The sequence below is a fragment of the Acinonyx jubatus genome, chromosome E2 (assembly GCF_027475565.1).
Source record: "Acinonyx jubatus isolate Ajub_Pintada_27869175 chromosome E2, VMU_Ajub_asm_v1.0, whole genome shotgun sequence".
NCBI lineage: Eukaryota > Metazoa > Chordata > Mammalia > Carnivora > Felidae > Acinonyx > Acinonyx jubatus.
The window spans coordinates 30,750,691-30,765,916 of record NC_069396.1 but is presented as its reverse complement, the minus strand read 5'-3'; the positions used below and the strand labels follow the sequence as shown (position 1 = coordinate 30,765,916).

The 15,226-nt window shown below is 47.0% G+C and overlaps 1 protein-coding gene across 1 annotated transcript in view; it reads left to right on the top strand.

Annotated features, from left to right (window-relative positions):
- The first annotated feature begins 981 nt into the window (after window positions 1-981).
- The window catches only part of CHD9 (chromodomain helicase DNA binding protein 9), a 232,426-nt gene continuing 218,181 nt past the window's right edge, over window positions 982-15,226 (top strand). Inside the window, exon 1 of the mRNA XM_027044406.2 lies at window positions 982-1,152. The gene's annotated coding sequence lies outside the window, so the exon portion shown is untranslated. The remainder of the gene's footprint in view (window positions 1,153-15,226) is intronic.

Sequence of the window (15,226 nt, the reverse complement as noted above, 5' to 3'; positions counted from 1 at the left end):
GAGAGCCCCAACCAAAAAACGCCATTGGCACCCGGCCAAGAAAGATGACCTGGTTTGCCAACTCCTAAGGGACCTGACCGTGTCTCCCGAATCTACACAGGGTCTGACACGGACTAGATGTTTAATAAATGTCAGCCAAAGATATTGGAGGGACCAGGTAGGTGGGCGAGGGCGTGGAGGGGGTGGGGCCGTGGCGAGAAGAAAGGGTTGCCGAGAGGGTAAAGGCCTCCCTGGGCTTGAGAGAAACCCAGTCCCTTGCATCTTCAGGTGCTCCCAGAGTATTTTTAAAAGAGGCTATGCCAAATTGGGATGTACCGAAAGCTTTCGGATGAAAAGAAAGATCCCTGAGTGCGGCCAGGAAAATCCCAGGATGGCTCCCAGGCCGGGAGGCAGGGCCTGGCTGCCCCGCCGTGCCCCCAAGGGGAAGTTCAGCAAATTCAGGTTCCAGTGCGGGATCGGGAAGAAAGGTGGTCCCAGCCGGCCGGGACTTGCGCCCGGGACTCGCTGCGACCTGGAGAGCCGCCCACGTGGGCAGCGCGGCCGCATTTCCGCCCGGGCCGCTCTCCCACCTCCCGGCCGCGTCCCCCGCGCCGCCCCCGCGCGCCCGCTAGGTGGCGCCTGCGCTCTAGTGGGCGCCTCCTCGGCGCAGGCGAAAAGCACCGCGGAGCCGGGCGGCGGAGCGAACCGGAGCCCCAGGGTTCCGGGGACTGGAGGGCAGCGCCGGCAGCCTAGGTAGGATTCCGGAGCCTCGGGCGTTTTCCCCGAGCCTCTGAGGTCGGGGTGGGCAGCGCGGCGGCCGCGGAGCCCCGCGCGCGGTCTGCACAGATGAGCGGAGAAGTCGGAGCGGCCACACGTGCTGTTGCCTAAGGGGACCCGGAGCCCGGCAGTCTCCAAGCTGGGCCTAGGGGCAGCGCAGAACAGCAGGTCGCTGGCACGCGGACGTCCTCTACTAGCCTGTGCCTCTGGAAAGCGTGCCCGAGTCCCCGAAGGGCAAGTCCAAAGAGAAGAGAGTTACCCGTGTCCAAGGCGACTTGAGCTTTGCAGCTGAGTACGGACGGATAGGATCCAAAGCACCGTTCTCAAACTTGGTCGCACATTGGAAGCTCTTGGGGAGCATCCTGATGCCCCCGTAACACCCCCAGAGACTCAAAGGTAAGTGGTCTGGGTTGGGACCTGGGCATTTGGATATTTAAAAGCTTTTCAGGAGATTGCAACTAGCAGCTAAGTTTGAGGACTCTTGATCTAAGATTGCACAAAACCCAAGGACGTTTGTACATGCTGATTCTCCTTCTCTCCCCTTCTCCTCCTCCTCCTCCTCCTTTTCCTCCTCCTCCTCCTCCTCCTCCTCTTCCCTGCTTTTGAAGCAGGAGATATCTCCCCCTTTGAGCTGTCAAACCCAAGATAACAAACCAACACCTCCCCCTCCCAGTAGGACTGGTTCTGAAGGGGTTAAACAAAAAAGTGGGCAGAGAACAGAAAGACACTGATGTGGAATGTGAGAGAAGACTCACCAGGGAGTCTTCCTCTTAATCCAGATCCCCTAGAAGTTCAGGGGCTGGCCTGAGCTGCCCCATCATTTGGTAAATGTCACTGAGCAGGCAGAGTAAGATCCCCTGTAGCTGATAAAAATGATCCCTTATATTTAGGTAACAGCAAAGTGGTTACCAGCATGGGCTTGGAGTCCCCACAGCCAGCCCGTCCCTCAGGAATTCATGGAACCACTTGTAGCCTCAGTTTCCTCACCTGCAAAATGGGTATGATAGTGTAAAACACGTAGACTTGTTGTGGGAATTATTAACAATTAAAGATAATGGGGGGGGGTGCCTGGGTGGCTCATTCGGTTAAGCGTCCGACTTCAGGTCAGGTCATGATCTCGAGGTCCATGAGTTCGAGCCCCGCATCGGGCTCTGGGCTGACAGCTCAGAGCCTGGAGCCTGCTTCTGATTCTGTGTCTCCCTCTCTCTCTGCCCCTCCCCCCTTCATGCTCTGTCTCTCTCTGTCTCAAAAATAAACGTTAAAAAAAAAAAATTAACAATTAAAGATAATGGTTACTAAGGGCGTACCTGTGCCTGGTGCTTGCCAGCTTTCTGTGCATTGCCACATTCGACTCCTCATATGGCCCACAAGGTAGGACTATAATTACTCCCTATGATGGTTGAAGAAGCTGGGCCTCAGAAAGGCCAAAGAACTTGCTCAGGGTTATATAATTAGGAAGAGGCACATCCCCGGGAATCTGTCTCTAGGGCCCATGTGCGGAAGTAATCTGCTGTTTCCCTCATTGACAGAGAATGTGGACAAAACACTTAGCACAGGGCATCTCAGTGGCGCATTCCCATAAACAACAGTTATCGCCGCTGCCAGCAAAGCACTTTCACTGAATTGACTCATTCGTTCATTCACAATATATTTGTTATTGAGAGCCCACTATGTGCCAGGCAGTTTCCCAGATTCTAGAGCTAAAACAGTGAGTAAGAGGGAAGCCAAGTCTCTGTGAATTCACAATCCACTGAATGAGGGAAATGGGAGAAAGTATCATGGATCCTCGTTTTTTTTGCAGATTCTGTAGTCGCGAATCCCCCTACTCGCTGAAATGTATTTGTAACCCTGAAATCAATACCTGCAGCACTTTCGTGGTCATGCATGGACATGGGCAGAGTGGCAGAAAATTAGAGTTGCCCAACATGCACGTTCCCAGCTGAGGTCAAAATGAGGCAACGCTGTGCCTTCTGGTTTTAGCTCTCATACTGTAAACAGGTGTCCTCTTTGTGGTTTATTTTGTGCCATGTTTTCTGCATTTTTGTGCTTTTTCTGTTGGTTGGTGATTTCTGTTTAAAATCACCCCCAGGCATCATGCTCAAGTGCTGACTAGTGCCCCTAAACACAAGAAGGTTGTGAGGTGCCTTACAGAGAAAATGTGTATTATTAGATAAGCTTTGTTCAGGCATGAGCTGTCCTGGGTTTGGCTGAGTTCAATATGAATGAATCAACAATATTTATTAAATAAGGTGTCTTTAAAAAGAAACACACATGGGGTGCCTGGTGGCTCAGTCAGTTAAGCGTCCGGACTTCAGCTCAGGTCATGATCTCATGGTTTGTGAGTTTGAGCCCCCGTGTCAGGCTCTGTGCTGACAGCTCAGAGCCCGGAGCCTGCTTCGGATTCTGTGTCTTCCCCTCTCTCCACCCCTCCCCTGCTCATGCTCTGTTTCTCTCTGTCTCTCAAAAATAAGTAAATGTTAATAAATAAATAAATAAATAAATAAATAAATAAATAAATAAATTTTAAAAGAAACATACATAAAACAAGGTTAGGTATTGATTGATCTGTTGATGAAAATGTGACCAGAGGCTCACAGAAACCTAACTTCGGTTTTTTTTTTCCCCTGGGAACAATGGTTCAGTATTTGCTAATTCCATATTCACGGCAAATTTACAGAACATAGCTGCTGCGAATAATGAGAATTGACTGAAATTACACATCACTGCACATGCAATGAAAGAATCAAGGTGGGGAGGCATACAGAAGGGGCCTGCCTTAGACTGGGTATCAGAAAGGTGTGAAGCAGCCAAGCACAAGATGAGGAAAAAGTGTTTAGGCAGAAAAAGTAGCATGTGCAAAGGCCCAGAGGTAGTCAGGAGCTTGGCAAGGTCAGGGAACTCAAGGAAAGCCGGTATGTAGGGAGTGTGGTAGGCACATAGAACAGAAGTACAATAATGATAATATGCTGGAGACAGAGGTTGAGGCCAGGTGGCACTGTGTTTTGGGGACAGCTCTCATTTCATCCGGTTAGCACAGTAATCCTGGCAGGCTGGGCAGGATGGTTTCCACTTCTGACAGATGATGAAATTGGTGCCCCATGCAGTTAAATACCTTGTCGTATGTTACACAGCTGGTAAGCAGCAAAACCACCTCCAGCACCTCCCTCTTAATCTGATGCTGAACAGACAGTTGATGAGAGATCTCAGGACACAGTCCTGGGCTGGAGATTTGGTTTGGTTTGGGGAGGGATCACTAACTAAGCGGTTGCAGAAGCCCTCAAGCATGGGTGAAACTACCTGGGACAGTGGGTGGAGTGTGGAGAAGACAAATCCCATGCCCTTTAAAAATAAAACTATTCCTGGTATAAAACCAGTAATGCCTCAGTAGAAGAGTCCCAGTTGCCTGCAGGGGCAGAAGGAGGAGTGAGGATAGGCACAAAGTTGTAGAAAAAGGCACTGAGAAGGTCTGATGCAAGCTACCCCCTAAATTCTAGGTCTGGCACTGGGCCTTCCCGTCCATGGGATAGCCAGGTCTCAATCTGCCTCTTGTCCCTGCAGGATGGTGATCTTGAACAGGCGTCAGCAAACGTTTTTCTGTAAAGGGCCAGGTAGGAAATACTTTGAGCTTTGCGGATCATATGGTTTCAGTTGCATATGCTCTCACCTGTGTGTCTGTAGAGTAAAAGCAGCTGTAGAGGGTATGGAAATGAATGGGTGTAACTTTGTTCCAATAAGACTTAATTTACATACACTGAAATTTGTGTTTCATAGGATTTTAATGGGTCACAAAATGTTATTCTTATTTTGATTTGTTAAAACTGTTTAAAAATGGGAAAAACATCCTTAGCTCACAATTGAACAGAAGCAGGCAGTGGGCTGGCTGTGGCTCGTGGGCTGTAGTTTGCCAACTCTTTATCTAGAGTCATGGGACCTGAGGATCACAGGAATATTAAATGTCCATCTAGCTAAATCTTTACCTGACCCATGAATCCCCATCGAGGGTCCTCAGCTATTTCTTGAGGTCTCCAATGGCGTGGCGTTTACTCACTGGGCACCTCATTCCAGGGTTAAAGTTTAAACTATGCCATGGTTGGGGTTTCCCCAAAAGCAGATCATGAGACAAGGATTTGGGTGCCAGGACTTTAATTGGGAAGTGATGGCAGAAAGCCCGGTGAGAGTGCAGTGGACCTGGGGAAGAGAGGAAAGCCATGTGGACAAGGGGAAAGGGTGTGTTGGTAAGTGAGTTACCACTGGGGCAACGGCTCAGTCTCACTGGGGACCCTTGGAGAGATCATATGTCCCATGACGAGGCAAGGAAGCTGGGGTATTTCCCTGCCTTCGCGCTTCTGCTCACCATCTGTGGTATACACGATGCAGCCAGAAAAAGCCTTCAGGCAGGAAAAAGGCCACCAGGGCAACAGTCTGCAGGTCTGCAGGTGACCTCTGGGGGGCGGCGACGAGTACAGGGGGGAAGCTACAAAGTGTTTCAGATTTGGGTGTTTTGGGTGTGCCGTGTATACACCACTGGGGACCTTGTGAGATGATCTGGTGTGGAATAGAGTCGTGTCACTAAACAACGTGAAGCCTCAGACTAGGATAGGTGTTCCCTTTTAAGCTGCCTCTTTGACCCTCTCCAAGCTGCTGTCTGTCCCCAGACCAGAAGCTACAACCACAGGGGCCTTATCCTTCCCAGAGCTCACCAGACTCTCCTGGCTACAGTCAACAAAAGAAGTCTCAGTGTAGTACTCAACTGGCTTGTCTCTCCTTTTTATGGAAAAGATGGCAGTCCTCAAATTCAGGTCGTGGAACAGGCAGTCTTCGTTAGCTAACATTTCATAACATCGTGTTGTTTATTTTTTTATTTTTATTTTTTAACGTTTATTTATTTTTGAGACAGAGCATGAACGGGGGAGGGTCAGATAGAGAGAGAGGGAGACACAGAATCTGAAACAGGCTCCAGGCTCTGCACTGTCAGCACAGAGCCCAAAGAGGGGCTCGAACTCACGGACCTGGGCTGAAGTCGGACACTTAACTGACTGAGCCACGCAGGCGCCCACGTGTTGTTTATTTTTATAGCTCCCACCTCCACAGGGCAAGTGTTTGTCTCTCTACATTTACAGTAGTAATATAGAGAGCTTTCTTTAAAATAAATTTACATAGGACCGCCTGGGTGGCTCAATCCATTAAGCGTCCGACTCTTGGTTTCAGTTCAGGTCACGATCTCACAGTTTTCATCAGTTCGAGCCCCGTGTCAGGCTCTGCACTGGCAGCACGGAGCCTGCTTGGGATTCTCCTCTCTCCCTCTCTCTCCTTGTCCCTCCCCCATTCACACTGTTTCTCTCTCAAAATAAATTAAAAAAATTTTTTTAACTTACAGATAAAATAGATTTACATAAATTTATTTCTACTTAAAAAAACATGAAAAATAGTATAGATAGTATGAGAACATGATAAAAATAATAGTTGCCACTTACTGAGCACTTACTATGTGCTACGTGTTATTCTAAGCCCCCTTCTTGCATAATTTCATTACTCCTCACCACAGTCACATGGGTTTAGTCCTATTTGAGGTAGGTACTATTATTAGCTGAGAAAACAGGCCCAGGGAAGTTATTACATAACTTGCCCAAAGTTATATAGCTAGTAAGTGACAACTGGAAAGTGAACCTGGGTTGTCCTGCTCCACAGTTTATGTTCTTAATTACAGGTTTAAACTTCTCAAAATTTGACAAAAGGAAGAAAGGAAGTGAAGATATTATTTGAATTATTGGTAGTAGAGGAAATCTGCCGTTGGAAATTTCCTCTTTCTTATCCACTTGGAATCCTTCTCCCTGAATCTGCTGGCCCTTGGTTGTCATACTTTCTTCTGGAGCCTCAGGGAACAAATCTGTCCCCTTTTCATTGCGACAGTCCTTCAGATATTTGATGATAGGGAACCTGCTGGCCCTACCAGATCTTCCCTGTTCTAGATTAAACATTGCCAGCTTCTTCAGCTTATACTCTATCGTGTGTTCTTGGCATCATACCGCCCCCCCCCCCCCCCCAAGCAAAGGGCCTCTCTCTTCCTTAATTCTTTTTTGTCCCGTGGGACTCATAAAGTTGCTTTTGGTGCTGCATGCTTTGTTTTCAGGGCCCCCACAGCTCACTCTGGGCACAGGGTTGATAGCTGTGGTTGGGGTGATTGATGTGGCAAAGAGCAGCTAGACTGTGACGTCCAGGGAGAGGCTGTCACTGAAAGAAAGCCCCCTTAGGGCCAGCATGGAGGGGGCCTGGACACTGGTGGAGCTCATTCTTCACGGGCCAGGGATGGAGCTTGGTGCACCATCCATAGTTTGTTGATTCCTTGGTGCACATGGAGCTAATCAGGCTGAAAGGGACAGACTAACCAAATTCACAGGAGCCTGGTAAGGAAGCCAGACCACAAATATATTAAATCACAATGGGACAAGCACTGCGAGGCAGCCTGAAAACTTTATGTCAGCTTGTCAGCACATTCCTTCATCTGTAGGGAAGCCCGCATGGGAAGCCAAGGTCTAGTTAGAAGATTGGTATTCACAGAACCAAAACAAGGTGAGCAGGATGGATGATTTTTAATAGGACAGCCTAAGATGTTTGTATCCCCTGAGGGGTACAAGGGTCCAACTGACAGCGCGCCTGATCTAAGCCCCCGTCCCTGTGCCCACGGCAGACGTGACTGAAACCGGTGACCAAATCGTTGCCTTCCTCCTGCTCCCTGGACCAACCGTACGATTCTGTCAAGAGAGTATTCCAGGAAGCTCTGGCCAGCCCTCTGAGCCGCCTGTAACGTTCAAGAGTTTCCAGCAACCCCACTGCTCTGAACAACGTGGGAGATAAGACAGACTCTCAAAGCCTTTCTTTTGTACCAGCTTTTCTGAGCTCCTCACACTCCACCATTTCTGTCTACCTAATATTCCTTCAGCTTATGTTAATACAATCGGCCTTTTTCCCCCTCATTGTCACGTCTTGATTTGATTTCCAGGCCTTGCTCTTCCTGCTTTGTCCAGAGGCGCATCCTGTCCTGTCTTGAGAACTTCTGCAGATCAGTAATTACAGATACTGTGTGTGCATTCTGCTGATACACTGTCCCACATTTTGGGGTCACTTGCTGTGCACCTTCCAACAATAGCCTCTTGAAGCTGAGACACCGTTTCCTGGGATGCTGAGTTCCATTATAGAATTGGCAGCAACCCAGTTTTACACTGTTGCTGCGGGGCGCGAGGTAAGAGGGGCGCCAGAGAGGAAGCTTAGGGTCCCAAGCCCAAGAGATCACTGAGCTTGCTGTTATGGGCACCGATTGTGCTTCTCTGAGTGTGTTGGGAGACCTATTATTTTGGAACAAGCTGAATTTGCCAGCTTTGAAAAACGTACGTTTTGGACATGGCCTCTCCTCCCACCCATCTGAAGAACCTTGACTTACCTAAAAGGAAGACAAAATGCATATGGAGAATCTGTGGCCCCTGGGGCTACTAAGGGAGGCCTTCTTGAGATCCTCAAGAGGAAAAGCGGTCCCTGCCCTCAGGGGCCGCCAGTCTGCCTCGCCTGAGAGGGGAGATCCAGTTCTCATATGAGGAAGGCTGCCAGTCTAATGAGAGAGGCGCCATCCCTAACCTCAGGGAGTCCGATGGAGGAGGGCATACAGGGAGTCCGATGGAGGAGGAGTCCGATGGAGGAGGGGTGAACTGTTCCCCCCACCCTGCCGATACCACTGTATCTGCGGCTTCTCTGACGTCCATCAACAGGCAGGGAATGGGGCCAGCTTCATTCACAACTCTGATACACTTATGCAAAGTCACAGCAGAGGGCCAGAGGTTCTGAGGGTAAACCTGGGGATTTTTTAAAAATAGATTTTATTTTTTTTAGACCAGTTTAGATTTACAGAAAAATTGAGATGATAGCCTAGAGAGTTCCCACATACCCCACACCCAGTTTCCCCTATTATTAAGAGTAACAAATGTGCTATGGTACATTTGTTGTAATAAAATGAACTAATATGAATACATTGTAACCAAAGTCCATAGCTGATTCAGTTTTTTTTAGTGTTTACCTTGATTCCAAGAACTCATCTAGTATCACATTTAGTTGTTACTTCTTCGGTTCCTACTGTCTGTGACTGTATTAGAATTTCCTTGTTTTTGTTTTTAAGTTTTTTTTAATGTTTGTTTTTTGAGAGAGAGAGAAACAGAGTACGAGTAGGGGAGGGGCAGAGAGAGAGGGAGACACAGAATCCAAAGCAGGCTTCAGGCTCTGAGCTGTCAGCACAGAGCCCGACGCAGGGCTCGAACCTATGAACTGTGAGATCATGACTTGAGCCGAAGTTAGACGCTTAACCCACTGAGCCACGCAGGTGCCCCAGAATTTCCTTGTTTTTGATGACTGTCACAGTTTTGAGAAGTACTGGTCGGGTATATTGTAGAATAACCCCTCTATTGGAATTTGTCTGATCTTTTTCTCATGGTTAGACTGGTGTTATGGGTTTGGGAGAGGAAGGCCACAGAGGTAAAGTGCCATTTTCATCACTTCATGGTCAACATGACCTATCGCTGTTGATACTGACCTCGATCACCTGACTGAACGTTTGTCAGGTCTGTCCACTGTAAGGTTACTCTGTTCCCGTCCCCCCCTCCCCCCATTCCATGCGGTACTCTTGGAAGGAAGTGATTATGCACAGCCCATGCTTGAGGCACTGGGGAGTTCTATCCTCCCTTCTTTAGGGTAGTATATCTACATTATTTATTTGGAATTCTTCACAGATGATTTGGCTCTTCTCTCCCATTTATTAATTTCTCTTTTTATTTATAATAATATGGACTCATGGGCTTTATTTTATACTCTGGGTTATAATCCAATACACTTAGTTTTGTTGTTCAAAAGATTCCATCTTTGGCCACTGGGAATGGAATTTGTGTTTTTAAACTAGCTCCTGAGGCATTTCTTATGTGTATTAGAGTTTGAGACCCGTGTAGTTCTGGGTTGATAGCCCAGCTCCACCATTACTGGCCATGTGTGTGTTCTTGGCAAGTTGCTTAACCACTTGGGCCTCAGTTTCCTCAGCTGAAAATGGAGCTCATGTTGTTCCCTACCATTTAGGGTTATTGAGTGAGACGCACCATAGTAAGTCCTCTGTACACAGAAGTTGTTATTGGGAGTTTGGCATTCAAATTCCTTCTGGATCTGCTCCAGAAGGTTACAGATCAAGGCCAAATATGCCTTTATAATACTTACCTTCCAAGATGACACACTTGTGTGGCACATGTTCCTGTCATCTGCTGCCTGGTCACCTCCTCTCCCTGCTGAACCGGCATTCTCTTTAGAGACAGACAGACAGACAACCCACCTGAAAGTTCCCTCCCCCAGTTCACACACACGCACATCCTCATTCTTTCAAAGCCCCCTGAAACACCACTTCCTCTGTGATACCACCTGCCAGCCAAGCACAAGTTCCCCTCTTCCTCTCAGCTGCCACAGTGCCCACTGTGCCCGCTCTTGCCTGACAGCCCTTATCACTGGAGACCCTGCATCAGAGCAAGGGGACTGTCCTCCCTGAACAGTCCTCATCTCCATTCATCTTTCTATCCCGCCTGCATACGAGGGGCTCGCCACACCAGCCTGTGGTCTTGTTTCCACCTCTGTTAAGTTTTGACGAGGGGAAAGAACTTATCCTGGGTGCTGACTGGGCTTAACTGGACAGACAGCCTGTGAGGGCAGAACTTCGCAGAAGTCGAGAGGCTGACTGTGTGTTATTTACACACACACACACACACACACACACACACACACACTGATTGTGGGAAAATATACATGATGTAAGGTTTACCATTTTAACCATATAAAAATGTACAGTTCAGTGGCATGAAGTACCTTACATGGTTGTGTAACCAAACATCACCACCATCCATCTCTAGAATTTTCTCATCTTCCTAAACTCAGTAAACAAAGACTTCAATTTTCTGATTAGTTTTAATTTCCTCCCCATTCCCTCCTTCCTCCAGACTCTGACAACCACCACTGCACTTTCCATCTCTATAATTTTGACTACTCCAGGTACACTATGTCCGTGATATCGTGCCATATTTGTTCTTTTGTGACTGGCTTATTTCACTTGGTATAATGTCTCCAGGGTTCATCCGTGTTGTGGCAGGTGTCAGAATATCCTTCCTTTTTAAGATGGAATCGTATCCTGTTGTATGCGTGTACGGTATTAGGTTTATCCATTCTTCTGTCCATGGACATGTGGGTTACTTGGCCCACAAGTCTTGGCCATTGTGAATAATACTGCCGTGAGCGTAAGTGTACAAATATCCTTGCTTTCAGTTCTTTTGGGTATATATCCAGAGTGGAATTGCTGGATGATAAGGTAATTCTACTATTTTATTTTTTGAGGAATTACCATACCATTTCCTCAGTGTCTATGCCATTTTTCAATCCCATCAGCAATGTACAGAGCTTTCTATTTCTCCATATCCTTGTCAACATTTGTTATTTTCTGGGTTTTGGGTAATGGCCCTTCTAATAGGATCTCATTGTGATTTTGATTTGCATTTTCCTGATGACTAGTGATGTTGAGCATCTTTCCATGTGCTTAATGGCCATTTATATATCTTCTTTGGAGAAATGTCTATTAGGTCCTTTGTCCATTTTTGAAACAGGTTGGGTTTTGTTTTGCTTTGTTTTTGCTGTTAAGTTGTAGGTCTTTATGTATTCTGGATACTCATCCCTTATCAGATGTATGATGTGCAAATATTTTCTCCCATCCTGTCTTTTCACTTTGTTGATAGTGTCCTTTGGTACACCAAAGTTTTTCATCTTAAGGAAGTTCAGTTTATCTAGTTTTTCTTTTGTTATCTGTGCTTTTGGTGGCATCTGGAAGCAATCATTATCAAGTTCAATGTCATGAGGCTTTTACTCTGTGTTTTCTCATAAGAGTTTACGGTTTCAGGTTTTATGTTTAGGTCTTTGTTCCATTTTAGCTAATTCTGGTATAAAGTGTCCAGCTTCATTTCTTTTGCATGTGGGTATTCAGTTCTCCCAACACTATTTGTTGGAAAGAGTATCCTTTCCCCAGTAGGTGTTTTTGGCCTCCTGTTGAAAATCATTTGACCACACACGCGAGGGTTTATTTCTAGGCCCTCTATTCTATTGCTCTATATGTCTGTGTACCAGTGTCATGCTGTGTTGATGACTATACCTTTGTTGTAAGGTTTGATATCAGAAAGTGTGAGTCCTCCTACTTTGTTCATCTTTTTCAAGATCATTTTGGCTCTTTGGGGTTTCTCGAGATTCCATATAAATTTTAGTATGGATTTTTCTATTTCTGAAAAAAAAAAGTCGTTGGGATTTTGATAGAGATTGCATCGAATCTATAGATTGCTTTGAGTAGTATTTCCATCTTAATGTTAAGCTTCCTTATCAATGAACATGGGATGTCTTTCCATTTATTTGTATCTTCTTTAATTTCTTTCAGCAGCGTTTTACAGTTTTTAGTGTATGAGTCTTTTACCTCCTTGGTTAATTTTATTTATAAGTATTTTATTCATCTTTGATGCTTACTTCCACTTTTTAGAGTCTTGATATATTGAAAAATGAAGAAATACAGCTTAAACTGTATGATCCTGTCAGTGTTTCTCAGGGACAACATGTATAGACAGTGATAGAATTATATAGTGTCAAAAGCCTAACTTTGAGTCCCTTTGTGAATGTGAGGTTCCCCTGTCCACTCACCCCCACCATGATGGGAGGAAGGGGGCTGAGTGGTTCCTCTTACTGGGATAGGAGTGAGAATAGAAAAATATTCCTCCAGGTGAGCCCTGCTGAAGGATCCAGCAAAGACCTGAAGTCACCATAAGCCTAATCAAAACACCTCCTCAGCATGTGATGCTGAGAACATTCAGACTCCTTTGAAGCGTCAGGCTAGAAGACCCTCAAGCCCCTACGTCATGCAGGCTCTCTACCTGGAACGGAAACAGTGACCCAGCGATGCAGATGAAACAGAACCACCAGCTTGCCCACTCCCACAGGCTCACTAACCCCGCGGGGATTTTGTTGGCTGTGTTTCTGGCCCACATCAGTTTCAATTTGAAGAGTTGTGTGAGGACAAAAGGTGAGGGAGCACAGAGTGCGAGGGCCAGTCCCTGCTCAGGCATTTGCTCACCCCCTGGAAGTCTTTGAAACAACAAGCCTCTTCTCTTCTGTCACTCAACTGTCTCAGGGCTTTTGTGACCTCACAGTCTCCAGTGAAACTCTGTTCTTCCTCAGGCAGTGATTTATTTTGCTTCTCTCTCTCTCTCTTTTTTTTTTTTTTCTTTTGGCCTGTGGGGATGTACATGCAACCCCCCCCCCACACACGTGCACACGCACACACCATTCTCTATCACTCTACGTGTCTGCAGAATCCATAGGCAGCAGAATCTGTCTCCTGTGTCTTCTTCCCTCCTCCTCCTCCCTGCTAAAGCCTGTTGTTGTCTTATCCCCAGCCGGAAGCCCCTCTGTCACAGGGCCAGGTTCCTGGCCACTTGTTCTACTCCAGCTGCTGCTCCCGCAGGCTCCAGCCAACTCCTATTTCCATAGCAACTGAAACTCATTTTTCCATCCCTGCAGTTCCACTTTGGAAAGGAAACCCATAACAGTCTCTTAAAAGAAAAAAAAAATTGAGCTACATCTGGCATAGTCAACTTGGACTATACAGAATTCCCAGCTTCCCCAACTCCCTGGTCCCCTAAAGACCCCTCCTTCCCTCCATCAGCCTCCACCCCTCTCTGACTCCCCAGAGCTCCTGACTCAAAAACAACACTGAGAAGTCTGTGTGGGTCCTTTCTCTCTTTAAATCAATGCAAGATGACTTTGTGCTTTGGAAACCCAAGAAGAGGAAGAAGTTAGAGGCTGTATTCCATTGTATCAGGTGATGTTAACCCGCATCATCAGGGATGCCTGTTTCTTCACCCTCCCCTTGGCCAGAGGGGTCGGACATCGCCTGAATATGTCATATCATCTCCGAAGATGAGGTTCCCACTCTCCGACTCCCAGGGCGGCATGACTCTAGGTTGTTTGAGCAAGATGTGATGACTGTACTCCCAGTGTGGTGATTTGGCTGGCATTATGCCTATGGAAGCCTACGAGTGTGATGTGAAGGGGTCTCTCCCCTCTCCTACCCCCCAAAAGACTTCCCTTACTCACCTGGTGCATATTTGACGCCCCAAATTCCACCATTAGCTGTGCATAGCATTGGGCTCACACTCTGTTTTCTATTAAAAATATAAAGTGCATGTTAAGTTGTGGTCCATTTGGATACTCCCACCCCTAGCACTGAACCTCGCACATAGTAAGTGGCCAGTTAATGTCTGTTGGATTGAAGTACTGGTTTAGCATACAGTGGTTCAACAGCCAACTTTCCAACCTGACATTTGGCCAGAAGCATGTCTGGAGCTGAACTGTGCATAGGCACATTCTGGCAAGAAGGTTTTTGTTTTTTGTTTTTTAATTAACCACTTTTCCTGCACCTTATCCACCACTGTCAATATGGATAACTGAGAGTCACATGCCAAGTGCAGGAATCAGGTTTTAGAATAGCAGTTTGTTCTTATGGCTGCCCAGAAAACAATGTGGGCTCGGCAAATAAGGAGTGTTATTAAATACCTCCAAGGGGGAGACACTGTTTGTCTAAATGTGGGTCTTTATCTCTAAAACATTGCTACCCCCACCCACTCCTCTTGCCCATATGAGCTGGGTTTTTTGAGTCACTGGTGATGTGTTTTTGAACACAATGTGGGGGAAGAGCCCCCATGGGCTGTTCAGCTCTGGCTATGAAAAATACAAGCTGCGTTTGACTGAATGACAAAAAGAAATCTGTTGAGCCAGGAAGCGTAGTAAATACCGTGACTCTCTGCAAATGTGCACAGCCCAAACAGCTTTTTCCAGTCTGGAAAAATGAAGAGATTTGTCTGTGTGAAACCAGCCAGCACTCTGCCCCTCCTCCCTTTCCACCACTCCACCCCCACCTCCTGGCCCTGCCTCCCACCCTGCCCCAGACATTCAGTCATCAGCTTCCATCCTTTGTGACTTGCTTTGCCCCAGGAAATAACATTGCCCAGGCTCCGGGGAGATACACCCGCCTCTCCCCAACGTCTTTGAGAGATGTCTGTCTGGTCGGGTTTTGCCAGTCATTTCTGACCTTGGCCAGCTATGGCTCACGGTAGAATTATCCAGGGGGCAGTGTGTCTGGTGTGTCCTCTTCCTGTGCTTTCCCCTGTTTTGTCTTCCTGTGTTTTCCCCTGTTTTGTCCTCCTCCTCTCAACACCCCCTCCCCCCCCGCTTTTCCTTTGAAAGAACCTTTACCCCATCCCTACTCCTGTAGAACAGTGTTTAGAGGGAAGACTTGCCAAAGGTGAGGGTTTACTTTATTTTTATTTTTATTTTTATTTTTTTGAGAGACAGTGCACGCAAGTAGGGCAGGGGC